This window comes from Rattus norvegicus, chromosome 2 (assembly GCF_021556685.1).
Source record: "Rattus norvegicus strain SHRSP/BbbUtx chromosome 2, alternate assembly SHRSP_T2T, whole genome shotgun sequence".
Taxonomy (NCBI): domain Eukaryota; kingdom Metazoa; phylum Chordata; class Mammalia; order Rodentia; family Muridae; genus Rattus; species Rattus norvegicus.
In genome coordinates, this window is record NC_141535.1 from 188500942 (window position 1) to 188525937 (window position 24996).

The 24996-nt window shown below is 40.4% G+C and overlaps 1 non-coding gene across 1 annotated transcript; it reads right to left on the bottom strand.

The window, feature by feature from the left end:
* Positions 1–18739: 18739 nt before the first annotated feature.
* Positions 18740–18869, bottom strand: LOC120101247 (small nucleolar RNA SNORA44). The gene has a single exon (XR_015679269.1). It is a non-coding gene; the product is annotated as a small nucleolar RNA SNORA44 (small nucleolar RNA).
* Positions 18870–24996: the final 6127 nt, after the last annotated feature.

The following is a 24996-nucleotide window of genomic DNA, read 5'->3' on the forward strand; positions in this document are numbered from 1 at the left end:
AGAACCATTATCACATTTTTAAAACATGAAGGAAAGGAGAACTTAGACAATCTGACTAAGCCCATAGAGTTGGTAAATAAACAATAAAATAACATCAATGCCAACTCAAGCCACCTCATCCCAGATCTGTGCTTCCTGCCATTGTTTCCCTGATAGATCTTACATGGTTGTCCCTGTCTCAACACCATTAATGGTTGGTGCTTGAGACCCAGCTTCTACTTTCTAGCTCCTCCACTGATTCAGTATAAAAGTTTCTCTCACCTCTTTTCTTTCTGAATCCTTCCCTCTTCCTTGGTGTTTATAGTCCCTGTCTTCTCTTCTCATTTCTCTCATCACAATTTCTTCTATTCCTCTTCCCTTAATCATTAAGGCACTTAGTTACTTTTATATTACTGTAATAAAATAGAAGAAAGAATTTATTAGGGCTTTTGGTTCCATGGTTAGGATCCATAACAGCAGAGTGGAGGCAGCAGGTGGCAAGCATGTGAGCACTGTAGCAGCAGCTAAGAGTTTACTTACATCTTGAACAGCAACCAGGAATCAGAGAGAGTTAACTGGGAATGGTGGTAGGCTTTGAAAGCTCACAGCCTCCCCCTAACCACATACTTCCTCCAGCAAGGTTACACCTCCTAAACCCAACCAAATGGTAGCATGAATTGGAAAGCCAGTATTCAAACATCTTAGCCTATGGAGAAACACTCTCATTCAAATTCTCCTTCAAAATCACAACACTGTTCCTCAAGATTCTGTCCTTGATTCTCTTCTCAATTTTGGCTCTCTTGAAAGCACTCTCCACATGATGCCTTTTCTCTAACTGCAGGAACTTTGTGGATTCTAGATACTCAGTTCTCCTCGGTAGGTATCTACAAGAACATGTTTACTAGGCACTGGTATTCACAGAAGTCTGGGGTTGTGCCCATCTTCGAGTTCCTCTGCTGTTCTTACTCTGTTTATTATCTGTTAGATAACTCAGCAGAGACACAACCAATTTTTATATTACTTCTTACCCACTTTTTCTAGTTAGTTCTGGTTTTCCTGTCTCTCTTAGTCTATTTTTTCTATTCCTATAAAATGACACTATGACCAAGGCAACTCTTAGAAAAGAATGGCATTTAATTGGGGTCTTGCTTACAGTATCAGAAATCTGTCTATAATCACAGCATGGCAGCAGGCATGACAAACACAATACTGCAGAAGTAATTGACAGCTATACCCTGATCCACAAGCAGAGAAAGAGAGAGCACCACTAGTCTTGGCATGGGCTTTTGAATCTTCAAAGCCCACCTACCAGAGACACACTTCCTCCAACAAGACCGCACCTCCTAACCCTTTCAAATAATGCCACTCCCTGGTGACTATGCATTCAAATATTTGAGCCTATGGGGGTCATTCTTATTCAAACCACCACAGTGCCCTGAAACACTTCTAACATGATAGTAACTTTATGTATTTTTGCCTTCAGTTTCTCACGTTTCAAAGACACTCTTCATACTACTACAAGAGTATTCTAAAGCAAAAGTCTGTTCATTTGAATTCCATATCTAAAGTCCTCTGTGGATCTGCCCCATCAGCAATGACATACAGACAGAAGTCCAACTTCCATATTGTATCATAAGGAATTCTATTATCTGTTTCCACATACCTTTACAGCCTTGTCTTCTGTGCCCTTAATTCTTCCACCCCTGTGCTGAGTTCTAGGTTCTTAGTTTTAACACAACATCCCCAAGTTTTTACACCTCTTTGTCTTTTCACAGGTTGCTCTGTGTCATGAATGGCTTCCCTCCATTTTTATGATTGGGAAACCTGATAGTTTAAAATTAGTTCAAATAACACTCTCCATGAAGCTTTCCTCAACTATCCTAATGATAATTTCTTCTTCTCCATAAGCTGGCAACACATACACCTGTTATAAAAGCTGTCACAACACATTTAACCTATTTTGTTAATTATTCTTCTTAGGTCTAGGTATGCATAATTTCTTCCATTGATATGTTAAATAAAAACTTTATTTGATGCTTTATATGCATCTCAAATTTAGTTGCTAAAACATTAAGACAGAATTTTTCTGTGGATCCTTGACTGTCTGGGAATTCACTTTGTAGACCTTGCTAGCCTCAGACTTAAAAGATCTTCCCACCTCTGCCTCCCAATTGTTGGGATTAAACATGTGTGTCACAACATCCTGGTAAATTTAAATTATATTCTATCCAGTCTATTAAAGAAATGACAACAATGTTTCCCATTCAATTATTAACCAGGCCCAGGGTAGACCCCATGCCCAGTAATAGTTGGCTTACACAAAACAAACTCCACAATATTTTAGAAGGGTGGGGGTGAGGAGTGTTTCATTTTAGCTTTCTCTGGTCTTATTGTTATGCTTTTGTTTGTTTTAATTTTAATTTTTTGCTTTCTTGTGTGTGGGAGGGGGAAGAAAACATGAATTTAAATAGGGAGATGGGATGGATTTGGGATTGGGTCAGGGGAGGAAAATATAATCAAAATATATCATATAAAGATTTTAAGTAAAACAAAAGTTACTTACCTCTCCAAAAAGAGAGATCCAGCTTAGTTTTTTGTGAGACTTTATCACACAGATAAAGTTGGATCCTGTTCTTAACACCCTCCATTAGAAACAAAAGCAAAACATGTGCTGCTTTATTAACAAGATAATTCAAATGTACTTTCAGAGTCATAGCCACTGGCAAAAGCTCACAACTGGTGGGTACCAATAGAACATAGAAGAACGGCTGCCAAACTTCAATAAAAGGAAAGACAGTGAATAGTTTAGGGATAAAGCAAATTGATTAGAAGAAATTATTGAAGATCTTAATTTTATAATAAGTGGAAACAAAATTACCAAGAAATGGGAATTTTATGAAGGTGAGACTTCTGACTGCCATTGGGAAAGGCACAACAAGCACAGATGAAGTGGACCATGTTCTCAGGGAGCAGCTCACCTTCCCATACAGCTGCAGGCCTGCCCCAAATTAATCTATAAACGTAATATGCCCCAATTGTTCAAAATGGTGAAGTAAGTTTTTGAACCAGACAATCTGATAGAAAACTAACAACTAGAAAAACAGCGAAATCCAAAAAATGGAATTAAATTAAAAAGAAAGAAAAGAAAACCATGAAAAGGAACTTGTATAAAATGGATTGCAGATTCTAGGTGAGCACAAATGTCGTCAACACATTATATTATAAAGGTGGTGTTTCAAACCTATGAAGAAGTGGTAGGTTACTTAACACCTCGTGCTGAAACAATTGGGTAGTCATCCGGAAGAAACATCAAGTTGGATTTCTTTCTTCTCTGATATGAGTTCTTGAAGAAAGATAGAGTTTAAAATGCCTTCAAAGTGGGAAACCTGATCTAACTATGCCTGTTTGAGAAGCCAAGTAGGGTAGATCATCAAAGGTTTGAGGCCAAGTCTGGGCTACATATAGCCTTCCTGGACAACCTGGGCTAAATAAGACTTGCTCTCCCAATAAATACATAAATATAAGGAAACCCATCTTCATGATACTCAAAACACACACACACACACACACACACACACACACACACACACACACACACACACACACATTTGCTTTTCTCCCTGTCAGCTTGTCAGAGTGAAGGTTAGTTTTTGTCAGCTTGACTCAAACATAGAATCCCTGACAAGAGGGCTTTCATTTGGGAAATAGCCTCCATCAAGATCTGTGGATATAATCTGTGGTGCTTTTTCTTTTTCTTTCCCACCCCTTAACAAAATAATTTTATTTAGGGTTCTAATAGAAATGAAATGACTAATGAAAATATTTCCATATTTATCCAGTTGAAAGCTAATCAGTGTTTTCATAGGGATATGAAAAAAATTATTTCTCATATTCAAATCTTCAGCAAATATGAAATCTAGAAAATAAATTAAATGTTTTAAAGTGGACCAGATTCATAATACTAAGGAACACAACTACTCATTTCTGATGGGCTTCAATTTTTTTGTTCTTTTTATTTATTGAAAATAGTTTTTTTATTTAATATATTCTGATTACAGTTCCCCTCCCCCAACTCTTCCCAGATCCTCCCCACTTCCCCAATTACCTATATCCATGTCTTTCCTTTTTCCTTCCCTCTCTCCCTTCTTGCCTTTCTCCCTCCCTCCTTTCCTTCCTTCCTTTCTTCCTTCTAGAGATAAAATAAAAACAAATAAACCAGAATAGGACAAAACAAACATAGAAAAAAAAAGAACCATTGAAAAAGCACAAGAAATACATGAAGACACTGAGACAAACACACACACACACACACACACACACACACACACACACACACACACACCCCACCTGGTCAAGCTCGAACAATCAAACCAGTAAGTAGTGTTGCCTCAAGGTGTCTGCTTCTATTGCTGCCTCTAGGTTCCCACCATGAGCTACGTCCCTGGCTTCCCAGGAAGACAGACTGTAAAGTGTCAGAGGAAATAAACCCGTTCATTCCCAGATTGCTTTGGTCAGCATTCTATCACAGTTGCAGAAAAGTAACTCAGACACAAAGTTTTGGTAATACTCCATCTGTAAATACAGAGGAATGGTTATTCTCGTGTATCTGTAGGGGTGTATCAGTTTATACAATCACTGTTGAATTGTTAATGAATCTATATCTTATATCAGGAGTTTCATTCCACCTATGTGAAATGCACAAAACTTTTCATGAAGTTCATGATTATGAAGACATAATCAGTAATAAAAAAATTATCATCTCCAAGTGTTCATTAGTGGTGGACTATAAAATCATAGTACATTTACATTACAGTACTACATAGCCATAAGAAACACTAAATTAGCTACGCAAGATGGATACAAGTTGATCTCCATGATGTATTTCCAAAATACAAGGAAGGACACAGTGCATATAAATATCAGCTAAATAAATCACTCTATGACAATGAAGCTGGGGTGATCAGCCATGCGCAGAGATAAAAATATGCATTTGGTGGTCGATACAGAAGTGTCTCTGGGCTGAGACTGTAAAGATAAAGGACACTGGCTGCTTCTGCAGAGTTGAACGAGCCAAGTCTCTGGACTGGAGCAGAACCTCCTGTCTGCTCTTTCACCTTTAGAACTCTGGACGACATTCAGCTGTCATTTCAAGCAGCTGGCAACTGTGTTCTGTAACAGCCCCACAATCCCTGCGGCCCCACAGCTTTTTTGGCAATTTCTTTCCCTGTTTCCCACCCTCCCTGGCTTCTTGCATGGACTTGCAATAGCCTGATTTTAAATTCTTGGGGACAGGAAGTTTAGTTCATTTTGAAGTTGAGTGGAATTCAGAAAAGAACTGCCAAAATGATTAAATAGATTGGAGAGATTGGTTCATTAAAAATGCGAACAGCCCCAAATCTGTGCCATTTGACTGACAGCAGGGCAAAGCTGCAGTTCGCACAAACAACTCCTTGCTGTCATTTTGGCTCCCATTCTCAACCTGTAGCAGAATGATTGGTCCAAAGTCACTAACAGTGGATCCTGAGAGGGAAATAGTAGAACAGCTGGAGTTGGACAGTGAAATTGATCAAAACAAACTCTTGAAGCAGATAGCTCCTTTAATTGGGGGAAAACAAAAGCTATTAAAACCTTTCAGGTAAGTGTATATCATTGGCCAGGGTCCTGGGAATGTTTCATTTGCATAAGGACAGATTCCAAGTGCAGCTGGGCATGACATTATAAGGGAAAAGGAAGTTCAATAACCTGTCTACAGGGCTTTGGACTTAGTGACCTCCTTCTAGTCAAGCAAAAGTGGAGGCACAGGCCTCCTTCTTGCCAATCTCAGAATGAGATTTCCAGATTTTAAACACTACTGGACCCCACCCTTGCTCCAGGACTGCTTTTCTGGGTCCCACAGCTCCCTGGCCCCACAATTTGCCGTGCTCAAACACCAAGAAAGGGGAGAAGCAGTTAAGGAGAATAAATTAAATCTTTGGTCCATCCATCTATCCATTCATCTGTCTTCCTATTTGTCTCCAGAGCAACTCCTCCAGTGAAGAAGTGACAGTGTCCCATTGTTACCATCCTAGACCATCTCTACCTTCTCAGACTTAGGAGCCCTAACCAGGTGCTGAGCTGGGCTATGCTATGTTACCTCTCAGACACTGTGGTTGTTTGGATATGCTTGACCCAGGGAGTGACACTATTAGGAGTTACGGCCTTATCGGGGGAAGTGTATCATTGTAGGGGTGGGCTTTGAGACCTTCCCCCTAGCTGCCTCAAATCTGGCTGCAGTCATATCAAGAGGTAGAACTCTCAGCCCCCTTTTCAGAACCATATTGTTCTGCCTGGATGATGCTATGTTTCCCACCTTGATGATAATGGACTGAACCTCTGAACCTGTAAGCCAGCCCCAATTAAATGTTGTCCTTTATAAGAGTCACCTTGGTCATGGTGTCTGTTCATAGCAATGGAAACCCTAACTAAGACAGATACTTCATCTGTACATAAGCATCTTTCTCCACCACCTACCACCTTCAACTGATGCTCCTCTCCATTCTAATAGACACCAGCTTGCTTCTTCTCAATCCCTTGGGCATAACCAATGTGGATCAGACTTTGGGAGGTAAGGGTGCTATTCAGAGAACAAAATCATGCCCAATCCCTATGATGAGGCTGAGAAACTATCCTACAGTTCCCAGATGCCATCAATGAGTTTAAGTAATTAACACTACTTCTATTATGGAGAGACCAGTGAAGCCACTGGGTTGAAAAGGCTGATTTAGTAGCAATTCTGATTGGCTAGCTACTTCAGAGCCTCTCCTGGAGCACAGAGATCTATCTGAACTATCAATGCCATGATAATTATGTTATAATATTGTTGAGTCCCTCAAATCAATGTGCCTTTTGTATAACTTGGATTTCCTATCCACTAGCTCTCAATTTGTGTTTCTGTGGGCCTCTGTGTCCCAATGCTCAAGGATGTACACGCTGACACAGCAGTACATAAGAAAGCTGTGTGCATGCATGTGAAACCATTCAGGAGTCTGTATGTATATATTTATTCACTCAGTGTTGCTGTGTATCTAAGATGCATGTATGGGGGAGATGAGCCAAAATACATTTTGAAAAGCTCTCTGGTAGGATTTCCAAAACAAATATATAAAAGTATGTTGTAAGATCATTTGAGGTGTATGTTTATTTTAAAGTTTCTCCACTTTTCAGATGAAGGAGCTGAACTGAGACTGAAATCTGACCCTGATGCTGTTCTCAATAGCCACATGTGGTATGGCCTACCTCTGTGGGCAGAGCAAGCTTTGCATCTGAGAGAATGATCATGCAACCGGGCAGTTTCTGGCATAGATGAAAAACTGGTAGTTTCAACTGTGGACTGTGGGCAAGAAAAGAATCATTTCTCTCTGGGCCACAGTTCTCTTAGGAAGAGTCTGAGGAGTCTAAATACAGTAATGGACTTGGTCACATGGTATAGAGAAGCCATGTGGAGCAAGGCCAGTGCTCTCATCAATGAGGGATTCAAGCTCATAGCTACTGTATCATCATGAACTTGGTTACGGATCATGAACTTGGCTACAGATGACAGAAAGCTCAAAAGTACAATGACACAAACACACAAAATAGGCAGAAGTAATTCCCTACAGCATTGGTTTTCAACCTTCCTAATACTGTGACCCTTTAATATAGTTCCTCATCTTGTGATAACTGCAACCATAAATTTATTTTCATTGCTATTTCATAACTGTAATTTTACTACTCTTATGAACCACAATGTAAATACCTGTAGCTGGTCTTAGGTGACCCCCATAAAAGACTCATGACCTTCAGGTTGAGAGCCACTGGGCTAAAGTATACTGTGATGGTTTGACATGATCAGGAGCTCTGTTGCATCCTACCTTCTAACCTTAGCATCTGCTTCCAGCATCAAAATTGGTGTTATAGGAGCTATAACTCAATAGGATGATTACACTGCATTCTCAAAGCCCTGGGTTTGATCCCCAGCATTGCATAAACCAGGAATGGTAGTATCCACCTATCATCCTAGCACTGAAAATCTACAGAGAGGGAATCAGAAGGTCAAGGACATTCTCAGCTCCATAGCAACTTCAAGGCCAGTCTGAGATACATGAGGCACTGTTTTAAAACAACAGGAATCAGAGAAAGAACTGGAAGATCTTGAAGGGGCTCGAGACCCCATATGTACAACAATGCTAAGCAACCAGAGCTTCCAGGGACTAAGCCACTACCTAAAGACTATACATGGACTGACCCTGGACTCTGACCTCATAGGTAGCAATGAAAATCCTAGTAAGAGCACCAGTGGAAGGAGAAGCCCTGGGTCCTGCTAAGACTGAACCCCCAGTGAACTAGACTGGTGGGGGGAGGGCGGCAATGGGGGGAGGGTCGGGAGGGGAACACCCATAAAGAAGGGGAGGGGGGAGGGGGATGTTTGCCCGGATACCGGGAAAGGGAATAACACTCGAAATGTATATAAGAAATACTCAAGTTAATAAAAAAAAAAAAACAACAACAGAAATAAGACAGCAAAATCTATATTACACTGATTCTTAATGAGCATACTTAAAGCTTATATGCATTTAAAGATCCTGCTCATTAATCTATAGAACCACAGATACAGCTCAGTTTTTAAAATAATGATGGGTCTGGTGGCACAGCTCAGTGACTAATAACAACTGCTGCCAATGCCGGTGACCTGAGTTCAGTTCAAATTTCAGCAAAAGAGAAAAGGTTACGGCATATTTAATCCTCTGTCTTCTAGAACTTTATTCTCCTCTGAAAAAAAATGAGGTTTGGGGGTTAGTGAGCATGCCCTTGAAAAGATAATGATCCGAAGTGAATTGTGCACAGTCACGTGAACCCCATTGTCTAGCTCTAGGCTTGCTCTTTAATGCAGAGGAGTCTTGCAGGAAGGGACACCAAGAATGTCCTTTCTCCCCATGAAAACCTTCAGGGACTCAAAAACAAACCACCTTGGAACCCTGGCAGATCAATCCCATACTCGTTGGATCCTCTGTCCATCCTAGTTGGTCTGCCTGGGACACAGCCTGCAGAGATGAGTTGTGCATGGTCCTGTGAGCCCCATTGTCTACCTCTGGGCACATTCTTCCATCAGGAGGAGCTTTGCTGGATGCAAAGAGCTTCCTATTTCTCAGAGGAAACCTTCAGGGGGCCCAAAGTAATTAGCTTGGAACCCTGCTCCAACAATCCCATCCCAGTTGGATCTACATACCTCCAGTTGGGTCAGACTGAGATAGAGCCTGGGGTATAGGGTCTGCGTGGGATACAGCCTGCAGAGTGGGGTCTGCCTGAGGCACAACCAACAGAGTAGGGAACCCTGACCTCCATTGTCTGGCCCATGGCTCCCCACAGCTTCCAGAGAGTTACTGATACTATCAGGATAATGTAGACAATACCAGAGAAAACCAGATGCCTAAAGGACAGCATAAGAACACAGTCAACAAGACCAGAGCAATATGGCATGACCAGAGCCCAGCAATCCTGCTACAACAAATCCTGAATAATGTAATGAAACTGAAAGACAAGAAAAGGATCTTAAATCCAATCTTGTAAAGATGATAGAGGCCTTTAAAGAGGACATGAATAAATCCCTTAAGGAAATATAGGAAATTACATTAAAAGAGGTAGAGGCAATAAAAGAGGAAACAAATAAATATAAAGAAATGCAGGAAAATGCATCAAACAGGTGAAGGATAGGAATAAAACTGTCCATGACTTGAAAAGGGAAATGGAAGCAATAAAGAAGACACAAACTGGGGCATTCTTGGAGATGTAAAACCTAGGAAAGAGACAGGAACTGTAGACATAAGCATCACTAACATATTACAGAACATGAAATCTTCAGTGCAGAAGATATTACAGGACAAATCAATACATCAGTCAAAGAAAATGTAAAAATCTAAAAAAAATCATAACACAAAACATCCAGGAAATTTGGGATACTTTGAAAAGACCAAACCTAAGAATAATAGGAATAGAAGAATGGGAAAGGTTCCCAGCTTAAAGACTTAGAAAACATTTTCAACAAAACCATAAAAGAAAATTTTACTAACCTAAAAAAAAGAATGTCTATAAAGGTACATAAAGCTTACAGAACCCTAAACAGATTGGACCAGAAAAGGAAATCCTCCTGCCATATAATAATCAAAACACTAAATATATAGAACAAAGAAAGAATTTCAAAGCAGCAAGGGAAAAAGGCCAAGTAACATATAAAGTTAGACCTATCAAAATTGTACCCAATTTCTCATCTGAGACTCTTAAAGCTAGAAGGACCTGGACAGAAGTCTTGAAGAATTTAAGAGACCAAAGAGGTCAGCCCAAGCTATTATACCCAACAAAACTTTCAATCACCATTGATGGAGAAAACATCATATTCCATGACAAAACCAAATTTAAATAATTCCTTTCTACTAACCCAGCCCTATAGAGGATACTAAAGGGAAAACTCTAACCCAATGAAGCTAGCTATGCTCAAGAAATCACAATAAATAAATCATTTTACAGCTCTAAAACCAACACAATGGAAACACACACACACACACACACACACACACACACACTCAACCACCACCAACATATAAACAATAGGAAATAACAATCATTGGTCATTAATATCTCTCAACATGAATTCCCCCAGTAAAAAGATGTAAGCTAACAGAATGGATGTATAAGCAGAATCTATCATTCTGCTATATACAAGAAACACATCTAGCAACAAAGACTCAGTATAAAGGGCTGGAAAAGGTTTTCCAAGCAAACGGACCCAAGAAACAAACTGGAGAAACCATTCTAATATCTAATTAAAAAGACTTTCAACCAAAGCAATCAAAAGAAACAGGGAGGACCCTTTATACTTATCTAAGGAAAAATTCACCATGAGGACATCTCAATTCTGAATATCTATCTATGCTCCAGATGCAAGGGCACCCACATTCATAAAGGAAACATTACTAAAGCTTAAATCACACATCAAACCCCACATATTGCTAGTGGGCGGCCTTAACACCCTACTCTCACAAATGGACAAGTAATCAAGACAGAAACCAAACAGAGAAATAACAAAACTAACAAAGGTTATGATTCAAATGGACCTAATAGATATCTACAGAACATTTCACTCAAACACAAAAGAATATACCTTCTTCTCAACACCTCACAGAACCTTTTCCAAAATTGACTATATAATCACTCACAGAACAAGCCTCCACAGATACAAGAAGATAACCCCATGCATCTTATTAGATCACTATGAATTAAAGCTGGACTTCACAACAACAGAAACAACAACAAGCCTACGTACACATAGAAACTAAACAACTCTCTACTCAATGGTCACTGGATTGGGAAGAAGTTAAGAAATTAAAGACTTTCTGGATTCAATGAAAATGAGGGCACAGCATACCCAAACTTATGGGACACAATGAAAGCAGTTATAAAGGGAAAGTTCATAGCACTAAGTGACTCCATAAAGAAATTGGAGAGAGCTCATACTAAGAAACTAAAAATACGTCAGAAGGCTTGTCTTAGTCAGGATTCCTATTCCTGCACAAACATCATGACCAAGAAGCAAGTTGGTAAGCAAGCAAGCCATCTCTCCATGGCCTCTGCATCAGCTCCTGCTTCCTGACCTGCTTGAATTCCAGTCCTGACTTCCTTTGGTGATGAATAAACCCTTTCCTCCCCAACTTGCTTCTTGGTTGTGATGTTTGTGAAGAAATAGAAATCCTGACTAAGACAAGGCTGTAGGGGGAAAAAGAGACAAACCACCCAGGAGGAGTAGATGGCAGGAAATAACCAAACTGAGGGCTGAAATCAGTCGATTAGAAACAAAGAGAACAATACAAAGAATCAACCAAACTAAGAGCTTGTTCTTTAAGAAAATGATCGAGATAGACATGCCCTTAACCAAACTAGCTAAAAGGCAGAGAGAGTACCCAAATTAACAAAATCAGAAATGAAAGGGAGGATATAACAATGGACATTGAGGAAATTCAAAGAATCTTTAAGTCTTACTACAACAGTCTGTAATAAAATGGATGATTCTCTAGACAGATACTGATTATCAAATCTAAATCAAGATCAGGTAAACTATCTGAATAGTCCTATAACCCCTAAGGAACTAGAAGAAGTCATTAAAAGTCTCATAACAATAACAACAAAAAAGGCCAGTGCCAGATGATTTTAGTGCAGACTTCTACCAGACTTTAAAAGACCTAATGCCAATACTCCTTAAACTATTCTCCAAATAAAAACAAAAGTAACATTGCCAAACTCATTCTATAAGGTCACTCTAATACCTAAACAACAAAGACTCAACAAAAGAAGGAGAACTTCAGCAATATTTCCCTTATGAACACTGATGGGAAAATACTCAATAAAATACTCACAAATGGGCTCGAGAGATGACTCAGTGACTGCTCTTCAGTTCCCAGCAAACACATGGTGGCTCACAACCATCTGTAATGGGATCTGATGCCCTCTTCTGGTGTGTCTAAAGACAGCTATAGTGTACTCATATACATAAAATAAATAAATGCTTTAAAAAGTACTCACAAACTGAATTCCAAGAACCCATCAAAGACATTATCCACCATGATTAAGTAGGCTTCATCTCAGGCTGAAGTGGTGGTTCAATACACAGAAATCCATCAATATAATCCACCATATAATACACATGATCATTTTACTAGATGCAAACAAAGCCTTTGACAAAATCCAATATCTCTTCATGACAAAAGTCTTGGAGATAGCAGGGATACAAGGTGTATACTTAAACACAATAGAAGCAATACACAGCAAGTCAATAGCAAACATCAAATTAAATGAGGAGAAACTTAAAGCATTTCCACTAAAACCAGGTACAAGACAAGGCTGTCTACTCTCCCCCTATCTTTTCAATTTAGTACTTGAATTTTTAGCTACAGCAGTAAGACAACAAAAAGAGATCAAGGGGATCTTAGAAAGGAAGAAGTCAAAGTTGCTATTTTTAGATGATATGAGTATGCATAAGTGATCCCAAAAATTCTACCAGAGAACTCCTACAGTTGATAAACACTTTTTCAGCAAAGTGGCTGGACACAAAATCAACTCAAATCAGTATCCATCCTCTAGACAAGTGATAAATGGGCTGAGAAAAAAAGACAGTACCCTTAAAATTAGCCACAAATAGCATAAAATACTTTGGCATAACTCTAACCAAACAAATGAAAGACCTGTATGAACTTCCAGTGACTGAAGAAAGAAATTGAGGAAGATATTAGAAGATGGAAAGATCCCTTATGCTCATGGACTGGTAGAATTAACATAGTGAAAATGGCCATCTTACCAAAAGCAATGTATGGATTCAATGTAACCCCCATCAAAATTCCATCACAAGTATTTACAGATCTTTAAAAACAATTCTCAACTCATGTGAAAGTAAAATAAAATGTGAAAATAAAAAGAAAAAATCCAGGACAGCTAAAATGATCCTGAATGGTCAAAGAACTTCTGGAGCTATCACTAGCCCTGACTTCAAGCTGTACCACAGAGCAATGGTGAGAAAAACATGGTATTGGCATAGAAACAGACAGGTGGATCGATGAAATTGAATCAAAGACCATGAAATAAACCCTTACACCTACAGACACTTGACAAAGAAAGCAAAACCGTACAAAGGAGGAGAGCATCTTCAACAAATGGTGCTGGTCTAACTGGATGTCTGGATGTAGAAGAATACAAATAGATCCATATTTATCGCCCTGCACAAAGCTCAATTTCAAATGTGTCAAAGAACTCAATGTAAAACCAGATATACTTAATCTAATAGAACAGAGAGTGGGGAATAACCTTGAACTCATTGTTACACAGGAGTCAACTTCCTGAACAAAACACCAATGACTCAGGTACTAAGGTCAAGAATTAATAAATGTAACCTTGTGAAACTGAAAAAGCTTCTGGAAGTCAAAGGACGTTGTCATTAGGATCTTCACTAACTGTACATCTGAATGAGGGTTAGAATCCAAAACATATAAAGAACTCAAGAAGTTAGACACCAACAATCTAAATAATCCAATTAAAAATGTGGTACAGAGAATTCTCCACAGCGGAATCTCAAATGTCTAAGAAGCATCTCAAGATATGTTGTTCAATGTTCTTAGTCATCAGGGAAATGCAAATCAAAATGATCCGGAGATTACACCTTACACCAATCAGAATGGCTAAGATCAAAACCTCAAAGGACAGAAAATGCTGGTGACGTTGTGGAGCAAGGGGGACACTCCTCCATTGCTGGAGGGAGTGCAGTCTTGTACAAACCACTCTGGAAATCAATGTGGTGATTTCTCAGAAGATTGCAAATGGTTCTACATCAAGACCTAGCTATACTACTCCTGGGTATATACCCAAAAGATGCTCCACCATACCACAAAGGTTATTGCTCCGCTATGTTCATGGCAGCTTTATTTGTAGTAGCCAGAAAGTAGAAACATCCTAGACATCCCTCAACTGAAGAATAGGTATAGAAAATGTGACTTATTTCCACAATGGAATACTACTCAACCATTAAAAACAAGGGCATCATGAATTTCACAGGCAAATGGATGGAACTAGAACATCATTCTGAGTGAGGTAACACAGACCCAAAAGGACATGCATGGTATGTACTCGCTTTTAAGTGGTTATTAGCCATAAAATACAGAAAAATCATGCTATAATCAACAGACCCCCCCCCAAAAAAAGCCAAATAACAAGTAAGGCTTAAGGGAAGATGGTTGAATCTTTCTCAGAAGTGAACCAAAAAAGATATTGGAGGTCAATGGAAGGAAGGAACTATGTGGAAGAGGGGAGGGGGAGGGGGCCATAAATCAAATGTAGGGTGATCAGGGGGAGAAAGAAGGGAGATGGGTGATCTGCAATCTCTAGAATGTTCCAGAGACCTAAGATGGGGGAGGCTACAGAGGGTCTGTGGGGGTGACTCTGGTTGAGACTCCTGGCAGTAGGGAATATGGATCTTGAAGTAGCCATGCCCCACAACCAGGCAGGATTCCCAGCGGAGGGATAAGGACAGAAACACAAACCACAAAGCCTCCAACCCCAAATGTACCCTGTCTCCAAGATGTACAGGGACAAAGATAAAGCAGAAACTGAGGGAACAGCCAACCAATGACTGCCCTAAGTTGAGACCCATCCCATGGGTAAGAACCAATCCCTGACATTATTAATGATACTCTGTTATGCTTGCAGACAGGAACCTAGCAGAACTGTCCTCTGGGATGCTTGACCCAAGAGCCAATGGGAAGAGATGTAGAGACTCTCACACAAACATTAGATGGTGCTTGAGAAGTCTTACTGAAGAGTTGAGGGAAGAATTGAGGGTCCCAAAGAGGACAGGTACACCACAGGAAGACCAACAGAGTCAACTAACCTGGACTCTTGGGGGCTCCCAGAGACTGAATCACCAACCAAAGAGTGATCATGGGTTGGACCTGGACCCCCTACACATATGTGACAGATGAGCAGCTTGGTCTTCATGCAGCTCCCCCAACAACTGGAACAGGGGCTGTCCCTAAGCCTGTTGCCTGCCTGCCTGCCTGCCTGCCTGTGGATCCTGCACCCTTAAATGGACAGCCTTGTCTGGCCTCAGTAGAAGAGGATGTGCCTAGTCCTGCGGGGGTGGGGTTGGGGTGGGGATGATTTGCGGCTTGACACCTCAAGGGGGCTTCTTCCTTTAAGGGGATTTGGGGGAGGACTCGTGTGAGGGGGTCTGGGAGGAGATGAAGAGCTGATACTGGGTTGTAAAAGATAATTATTTCATGGCACTAGCTCTGTTCGCCGTCTTGGGTTTGATTGACAGTATATGTGACCAGTAGCAAAAGATAGGATTCCTCACTGGGAAGTGGTGGGCTGTGGTTGCATATGTGGACCTTTCAGAGAAAAGGAAATTTCCCAAACGAAAAGCTGTGGGTGACATTCCAAGGCCATCTAGTTCACTGCTTTCAGAAGGTCCAAAGCACTTAAGAGGCCCTGGAAATTCTGGTAGAAGCAGCCTGCTTTAAACCCCACCCCCAGAAAGCACATACATTCCAAAGCCAACAGCTCATTTCAGCCAAGACACTTCCTGCCAAGAGCTTCTTCGTGGGTTGAATATGATTCCTCAAGGTATAATTCTTAGCCTTTATTTATTTTTTTTATTTTCTTCTCCTGAGAGACAAACAAGTTAGTCGTGAAGACTAATGAGTCCAAGCAGCACAGCTTGTCCACAGGTGGTGATTTCAACACAAGAAAACTCACTCTGTTAGCCATTTCTCCCCAGGTCTGAAGACCAGCCATTAAGTGGCTTTCCTGGCAGGCAGGGCACTGGAAGGAGGAGGCTGGTTTACCTGAGTGTGAATAACTAAAATTCTTGAAATCTCAGGGTACAGTTTGTCAGGGAATACTTGCTGGTGCCAATTGCAACACATGCCGAAAAAATAAAAGGGGGGCTGCAAATAAGGAGAAGGGGAAGCGGTGGGAGTTTAAGTCTGTAAAAACTCGGAGCTGCATGAAGCTGCACTGGCCCTTACGAAGGGCAAAGAGGAGGCCTCTCTCACTCAGGTAATGGCTGTATGGGTCCCATAAGGAGATGGTTAAGTCAAACTGAGATAACTACGCTTAGGAGGGGGAAAATATGTCAATCACACTTTGCCTTTGACACAAGGAAATTCCTTGAAACTGAGAACGGAGAGTGGAAGGGAGGAGAATGTCTCCTGATGTGGGTGGCCAGGAAACCAGGGGCCAGAAAAGCATGGGAGGAGAGAGAGAGAGAGAGTCGGGGGTGGGGAGCACAAGATTGAATTCTAATCAAAATGCTATGAGGCGTTCACACCAGGCCTTGGGAGAATATTAACAAGGTTACGGAGGGGGGGCCTTTAGCCCCAGGAATTATTTAGTGAATATGGAATTATATTTGCACAAACACTACCAGATGCAAGGAGGTAAATGTCCTGCAGATGTGGAAGGGGCCAACATACGCTCAAATAGGCGGCGGCTCTACTTCTTTCACCCGTCTTCCAGCACCAGGGCAGCCTGTGTCTGAGGGGTCACATTTCTGGAATGACCACCACACCATGAACCCAGTTTCCCAAATTCTGCTTCATCAGCCTCCATGGTCCTCTGCCCAGGAGTAGCCCTGAGGCAGGTTTGACTAGCTCTCCAGCTCACGGTCTTGAGCGAGTGTGTGTGTGTGTGTGTGTGTGTGTGTGTGTGTTGGGGGGTGTCCAACATTCCTAGAAGGAATTTCATGAAAGATGAAAGAATTCAGAACTAGGTACATCACAGCGGTTTCAGAGAGGAGCTGTGAATGCAGATATAACCTGCAGACAAAGGAGTCGAGGCATTTTGTTGTTCTACGAATCATCGTCCCTTCCCACAGTTTAATTTGGATTCATCACTGCTGGAAAGGACAAACTTTATTTCTAATGCTATGACATGACACTGTTTCCAGAGAGTCTCCTGAGTACAAGCCCCTAAATCCTTATAGTAGTCATTTTAAGGACCCGTTGTTAAGGCTACTGAATGGTTGTGAGGTGAGATGGATCAGTGGGTAAAAAGTGCCTCCCTCCAAGGCTAAGTTTGATTCCATACAGTGGAAGGAGAGAACTGACTCTTACAATTGTCCTCCGACATTCACATATGCATCATGGCATGCATATGCACATGTACTCCTTCCTCCAAATACCCCGGCAAAACACACACACACATACACACACACACACACACACACACACACACACACACGCAGAGAGAGAGAGAGAGAGAGAGAGAGAGAGAGAGAGAGAGAGAGAGAAATAAGTAAAATATAATAACAAATTGAAGATGTGGGCATAGTGAACTAAGCTTCAGAAGACTGATAAGACATGTAGACACAGGAAAGAATCTTGAATCATGAGTTCTCACGGGGGCTCTGTCAATGTTAGTTATATCCCTGCATGGTTATATGTTCTTATACAGTTCATCAAGTTAAAGTGCTTAATGCCAATTAGTTACTATTGCCCCGAATTCCCAAGTCACATTTTCCTCTGGATAGGATGGTATGCAGTTGGGTCGAGAATACATTTAGCTTGCAACGAGTGGAACACATTATCCGGGTCACATAGCTTTGCCGTACAGTTGATTGCTCGCTGTATTTAGATGAATAGATTCCAGAAAGGCTCTCATTGGCTGCTCACTCTGAGTGGGCAACCAAGAGATATTATTATCCTGGGACATGAATGCATCCTACAGTTCCCAGCTCTGATGGAAACAAGACTTGAAATGCAAAGCCAGAAGCCGGTAGGAAGACGTTGTCTAGATCTTGTGACTCTCCATGTCTCAAATTTCTAACAAAAGCATTCTCAATCCAATGGCAATCATAAATTTGAGTGGATGGCACTGGAGACAATGAGTGGCACGTTCTGAGGGGAGTTTTCCTCAGCCACAATAGAAAGCAACCACACTGAAAAGGAAAGTAGCAATGTTCCTATCCTGACTGGGCCCTGTGATGCAATGAAAGAGTTGTCATTGGAAGAAACTGTCAGAATCTGCAGCACGGTTGTATCTGGCCATAACAAAAGTGCTCCAGACAGCTAACAGCATTGTTTGTTGTTTTCCTGCCCTTGCTAATGTTTGTGCTTTCTCAGCTTGTTTCAAATTAGCATGTTGTTTCAAGTTCCCGTCTTATTTTTTTTTCTGATTTTTTTAAAATTTTCTGTCATTTTATTTTTAAAGCATGTATAGGAAAGCTGGGTGGCAGCCCCAGACACTGTGCTGACCTGAGCTGTCCAAGTCTCCCCAGTTACTCTGGCCTACAGTGGGAGATCCCATGGCTACAAACAGCCATGGCCCTTGGCTATACGCTGATGATTTCTCTTTCTATCCAAATGTTTACTCGACTGCTTCATATTAAAGCCAGGGTTGCATTGTTTTTCCTAAGACTCCCAGAGTTGAATGAGACTCAGACCCATGTCACCTGGATTTGGCACTGGTGCCATATGACCTGTGTTCTCTTCCCACACTTTCCTGTTTCTGCCATCAGTAAATGAGGCAGGCTGTGCTTGTACCTCCTGACCTGAGCCTTTCAGCCTTCTACAAAGCTTTGAGTCAAGGTCCGCCTTATGTTAGAGGAAGGCATTTATCCTAGCTCTCTTCACAGTCCCTGTCCCCATCAGAGGGCATGGTGAACCCTAAGGAGTTTTCTGTGCTCTATCTAGGGTCCAAAAGACTTCCATTGACACCACATCCACTGTACCCACATGCCCCTTACCTGACTCACAGTTGATAGATCTTAAAGTTCTGGCTAGCAGGCTTTGTTTCCTCTGATGGGAAAAGTCTTGTGGGTTTTTCTGCCAATTCCCCTTTCTTATGATATTTTCAGGTGTACATAGATCATAGGGGGAAAATAGAAAAGCTACTCCAAAATGTCTGTGTTGAAGGATTTTGGAACTCCAGTGATTTAGGCATCTTATAACCAAAGTTCAAACACATTTCCTCCAGAAAGCCACTGTGCAGTTCTCTCTGAGACCCTCATTTACTGCGGGCTACTCACACTCAAATGGAATGTTTACTCATATTTGCATCCTCCCAAGAAGATAGGCTCAACAATGCCTTATAATCTCTGCAACATAAATGAGACGTCGAAACATTGTGAGGTCCCAGCACAATCTCCAACCATAAAAAGTCTGAAATAAGCTGAGGTTCTTATTTATTTATTTAATTTTTTTTACTTCAGTACAAACTATCATGTTGCCTTAAAAATGAAAAAGAAATAAGTTAATTTTTTATCAAAACAAAACACCTCACTTCTGCATGGAACAAAAGTCCAAGGATCTCCTGACCCAACTCCCTAGATTCTTGTGTGTGATGTCAGCTCCTTAGGTGTAATAGCAGCGTATGGTGCTGCCTCCAAGTCTGTAGCTGTAAACTTAGATGGTGTTATTTCTTTCCCATTGCAAGAAGTCCCATGAGCCCTGAGAGTTAAATGATTAATGGCTGAAAGCTCCTGCACAAACATGAATACTTACTAATAAAAATAACCCCTCTTTGCCCCAGTGATAGGTACCAATAGCCTGATGCTAAGCCTTGATCCATCTCAAGGCAGCCAAGATGGCTTGTGTTTTCTGACTTCCTCCACCGACAAGTCCCCTGTCAGGCTTAGACTTCAACCCACTCATGTGAAATCTGCTCACTGTTTGTAGAGGACTCACACATGGGACACCTCTAGTGTAGGCCACTGAAGGGTCAGTATAACTTTTCTTTTTCAAGGAATATGCCTGCTTTCCCTATACCACAAAATTATTAGGAAAGTTGTGTGAGATCAAATGTTTCATCAAATTTTCATTACTTTTAGACCCTTCCTAGGAGAACCCGCGCACAGCTGTAGAGAACCTCCAAGACAAGCATGTTTCTGCCTTGACTGCTGGAACTGGGGTGTGCCTGGAAAGATATTCATAAGGGAATAGGTTCTGGCAAATTTTGAGTTTACTTTTTGTTTACTAACTACAACTCGTTCTTCCTTTAAGTCAAAATACAACTATATGTAATGTCTGAGTTCAAATATTATCCCAGAGCAAATTTAAAGCACCCTGGGTGGGTTATCAACCAACTCTGACACTTAGCAAATGGTCTTGTCCTCAATGACGTTCCTTTGAGCAGATGAACAGCCAAATAAAAGAGTCCCTGCAGAGAAAAGCATCACAAAGCTTCCTGTGTTTCAGACAACCAATAGCTGGCCTGATTTCACTGTCAGAGCAAAGCAAGATGAGGAGCTTAAGCCTCTTCACCAAGTCTATATCTGAAATCCTCATAGAGTCAGTTGAAAGCTATGGTATTTTGAGCATTTATTCTAGTTCTCTCTGGCTACTTCCTTATATCAAAGATGGACAAAGTTCCACAGAAAGACAGAGCAGAAGTTATAAAGTTAGCAGCAGCTGCACATTAAGGACTGAATTCAGACCTTAAAACCCAGAGGTTCAGGACCTGGAGTTTGATGAGTTTGTTCCATCACAGAAGCAAAGTGAAGTTTTGACACAGAACAAGAATCCTGCCCTCAAGAAATCCTGACCAAATAACTGGTCTTTGTAAAACATCAGTAAATATCTGTCCTTATACATTTTCTGATTTTTCCAAGCGTGCATCAATCATATTCAAAAATTGCACATGTTCCAGATCAGCAGCACAGCATATATTTCACGTGAGTTCTAGATTTAAGTTCTCAAACTAAATAAACTTAAAATAAAAATGGTCAAATTCCTCAGTTTATTCAAGCCAAGACTATCTCACAATTACAGCTGCCCCCACCCACACAGTGAAGAAACCAGGACAGAGTCCGCTGGTGGTTTTTCTGGGTGGAGATACTGGAGCCCAGGGAAGCCAATGTGATCAGAGTTTTCAAAACAGCCAGAAGAGGAAAAGAGAGCCATGGCCAGTGGGGGCTTCTGGGACTTGTGGGGGAGAAATGAAAATTGAACAAAATATTATCCTGATCCTGCAGCATTAGTTTGTTCCTTAATACTTGGTTATACTCCAGAACAGTGTAGCACCTTTATAGACAAATCTCATAATGTTGTGCATCTGGTGAGAAATGACCAAGTAGAAGAAGAGTCTGCAAAAATAATAATGAACAGTAAAATAAATTCCATTCAAGAAGATCCAAATTATAACATTAATAAAAAAGGTTAGTAACATAGTTGTGGCGATTGTGCTCCGAATGTTGGGAATATGAGGAAGGGGTTGAGAATACGGCTCAGTAGTAGATACACCACACTCTGTACTTCAGAAAGAAAGGATGGAGGCTCCACAAGTTTTCTCCTTCCATGATACCGTGTCTATGGATGGTTTTTTAATCAAGGTTTTGTTTACACAGCCATGCTGGTGAGGCTTCAAGGAGTCACAATCTCCCAACAAACGTTTCGTTCTTCTGGTTCTTTTAATCTCTCACATTCCCTTCTACTAAGCATAAATATTAACATATTTATTTATGTATTTATACATACATGAGGCCATGAATTTGATAGAGAGCTGGGGATTCATGGAAGAGTTGGAGAGAGGGAAGGGGTAAATGATGTAATTATATTATAATTGCAAAACATTAAAAATTATTTATTTAAATGAAGTGAACTAGAAACACGTTTAATAGATCAAGCAAAGATAATGAGAGTGTTCCTCTAAAATTTATTTCTAGCTAGGCACCTGTGGACCACACCTGCACTCCCACAATCAGGGAACTGAAAGAAGGATTCCAAGACAAGGTATCTGGGGTATTACTGTAAAATCCAATGTCAAACCTTCTTCTGAAATTTCTTCTAAATATGGAAGCTAAGCATCTAAGAGGTAAAATGCACTGGACAAGATTCACAACAGCTTAGGCATCAAAGGCAAATTGCTATGCAAATTTGGAGACAGAAATAGAAACCATTCACCTCAAAGCACAGAAGAACTGAAGACTCTGAGTGACGGGGAGTTGATTGCTGGTCCACAGAACAGCCTCAGACAGACCAGGAAGTGTTCGATTAAAGGAGGGAAGGCAAGGCAACACGCAAAATTTTAAGGAAATAAATTTAAAAAACTTAAGAAATTCCCAATATGCTTCAACGATAAGAACCGTGACAAAATAGGACCACATCAAGGCAGGTCATAATCAAATTGCATGAACAAGTGTGTGCATTCACAAAAATTCTGTGAGGTGTTATCATTAATAATGTTATTAATATGCTCATAATTTTTAAATTAAATTGAAGACATATTGAAAATTATAACCTTGAAAGTAAAATACACAAAGTGAAAATCTTTACTGTTTTCTATGAGAAAGGAAATAAAGTAACAAACAAAAAAATTAAAATAAAATAATAATCTCCTCATTAACTATTTCTAAATATTGGAAAAATACAATGAGGTACCACCTTCTCATCAATTGAGAAGATTATTATAAAAACTATGAAAAAAAAGTATTGATTAGAAACACAAATGTAGAAAATATGACCCTTATATTCTGTTGGTAGGAAAGTAATTTGTTCAACTATTACAGAAAACTGTACAGATATTCATCAAAAAAAAAAAAACCAAAGAACAAAATACCATATAATACAATAATCCTACTTCTGTACATTTACCAAACGGGCTTGAGACCATATATGCATACACTCCTGTATTGGTTGTACTTATATCTACTTTCAAGAACCGAGTTCTAGAGTCAACCTAAACGTCCATCAGTAAATCAGTAGATAAAGAAAATGTGGTGGCTGTGTACAATGAATTTTAAGAAAGAAAAAGGATCCTTTCACTTGTAATAGGAACGAGCCTGGAAGATGGCACAGTAAATAATACAAGCCAGGATAGACAAATACTCATGGTATGAGGGGCATTCAACAGTCATTAAAGCACAGGCTAACACAGTGGTTATCATAGGCTTTGTTGAGGATTGGTTCTAATGCTTTGAACTAATCCCCGCCCTCAAAATCAAGAATCCGCATGTCCAAATGCTGAAGGTCCTTGTCCCTGATTGGTTTTTGATTGATCAATAAAGAGCCAACAGCCAATAGCTAGGCAGGTAGACTGAGGGGGGACCTTTAGATTTGCATAGGGTAGAAACTGGGAGAGAGTTTCGTCATGTTGGGGAAGAAGAAAGAGCAGACCTAACAGACCACCAACATGGAGAATCAGGGAATTGGCCACAAGCCACTCCCCCAATTGTGTTTGGGTTAGCAAAGATGAAGTATAGATTTTAAAAAGTGTTAACTCAGGAGTACTGGAGGGAAGTGTTTGCTAGCAGCAGGAAGGATTAGAAACACCCAGCCAGTAAACCAGTCACAGCATTTCAAACTTAAACGATGTGCGTGTACGGGTTTCAGTTGCAAATCCAGACAGCTCTTGGGTGAGTATGCACTTGTGACCCATCAGGAGCACAGCGTGGGTTAACTAACTACCGCTACAGGTTTGGATGGAGGGGAAATGGAGTGACATTGGTTAAGGGTGCAATTTAGGTAGACATGAAGAAAAGGTTCAAGATAGAGTTGCACATCACAGACACTGTATTTACAAACAGTGTTCTGCAAATTGCTGTCTCTAGGCAAGGCTCAAATGGCTGCTCTACATATTTTCCAACTAAGTATGTCAGGCAGCCCATACATCACGGCTTGGAGTAGCCTTTCCACAGGGTTCCCATACCAAGACACCAGGCACACGAATCATAAAATTTATATAAAAAGACAAAGGACTTAAAATGCTCAAAAGCACACTGGAAAAACAAAACAAAATTGAAGAACTCGTATCACTTGACTTTATAACATAAAACAGGCTGTATGGTACGGGTGTTGAGAAAAGCAAAGCGATCCACAGAACAGAAGACAGCCCAGGGAGAATCCCACACATGTGGTGTGCCAGTTTGGACAAAGAGGCAAAGACAATTAGGGAGAGAAAGAACAGTCTTTCCATCAATGATATGTTAACAATTTACATTCATTTAAAAGACGTACTTCCATCCATTGTGCAGCATGTGCTAAAAATTACCTCAAAATGGAGCATACGTTGAAATGCAAAACCTAAAATTGTAAACCTTGAAGGTGTTGTTTGCTGGACCACTTGACCCGAGCTATAGGCTTTGTGGCATTGCAACCCCAGCAAGTGCCTGAGAAATGAAGTCCTCTCTGTTTGTTATTGTTCTCACTCAATAAAGTTAAGATATGGTGGGACAACATTGTATGATACAGTCTATATTCACATTTCTTTCATTGTCCTGCTAATATCCTTTTCTTGCTATTTATTTCAATACAGAAGTAAGTCCAGCAATATGCGCTGTACTCAGTTTTTATATATTTTTATTTCCTATATTCTAGAACAAACCCCCAAACCCCCAAATTTTTCATTTTATGAGCTTAATATTCTTCAAAAGCCCATGCTAGTAGTATTGAAGGACACCAACAATATGGATCTGATTAATTTCTCATCCTTCTAGAAAGGTTAAATATTTTGTCCATGCTACATGAGGAATGG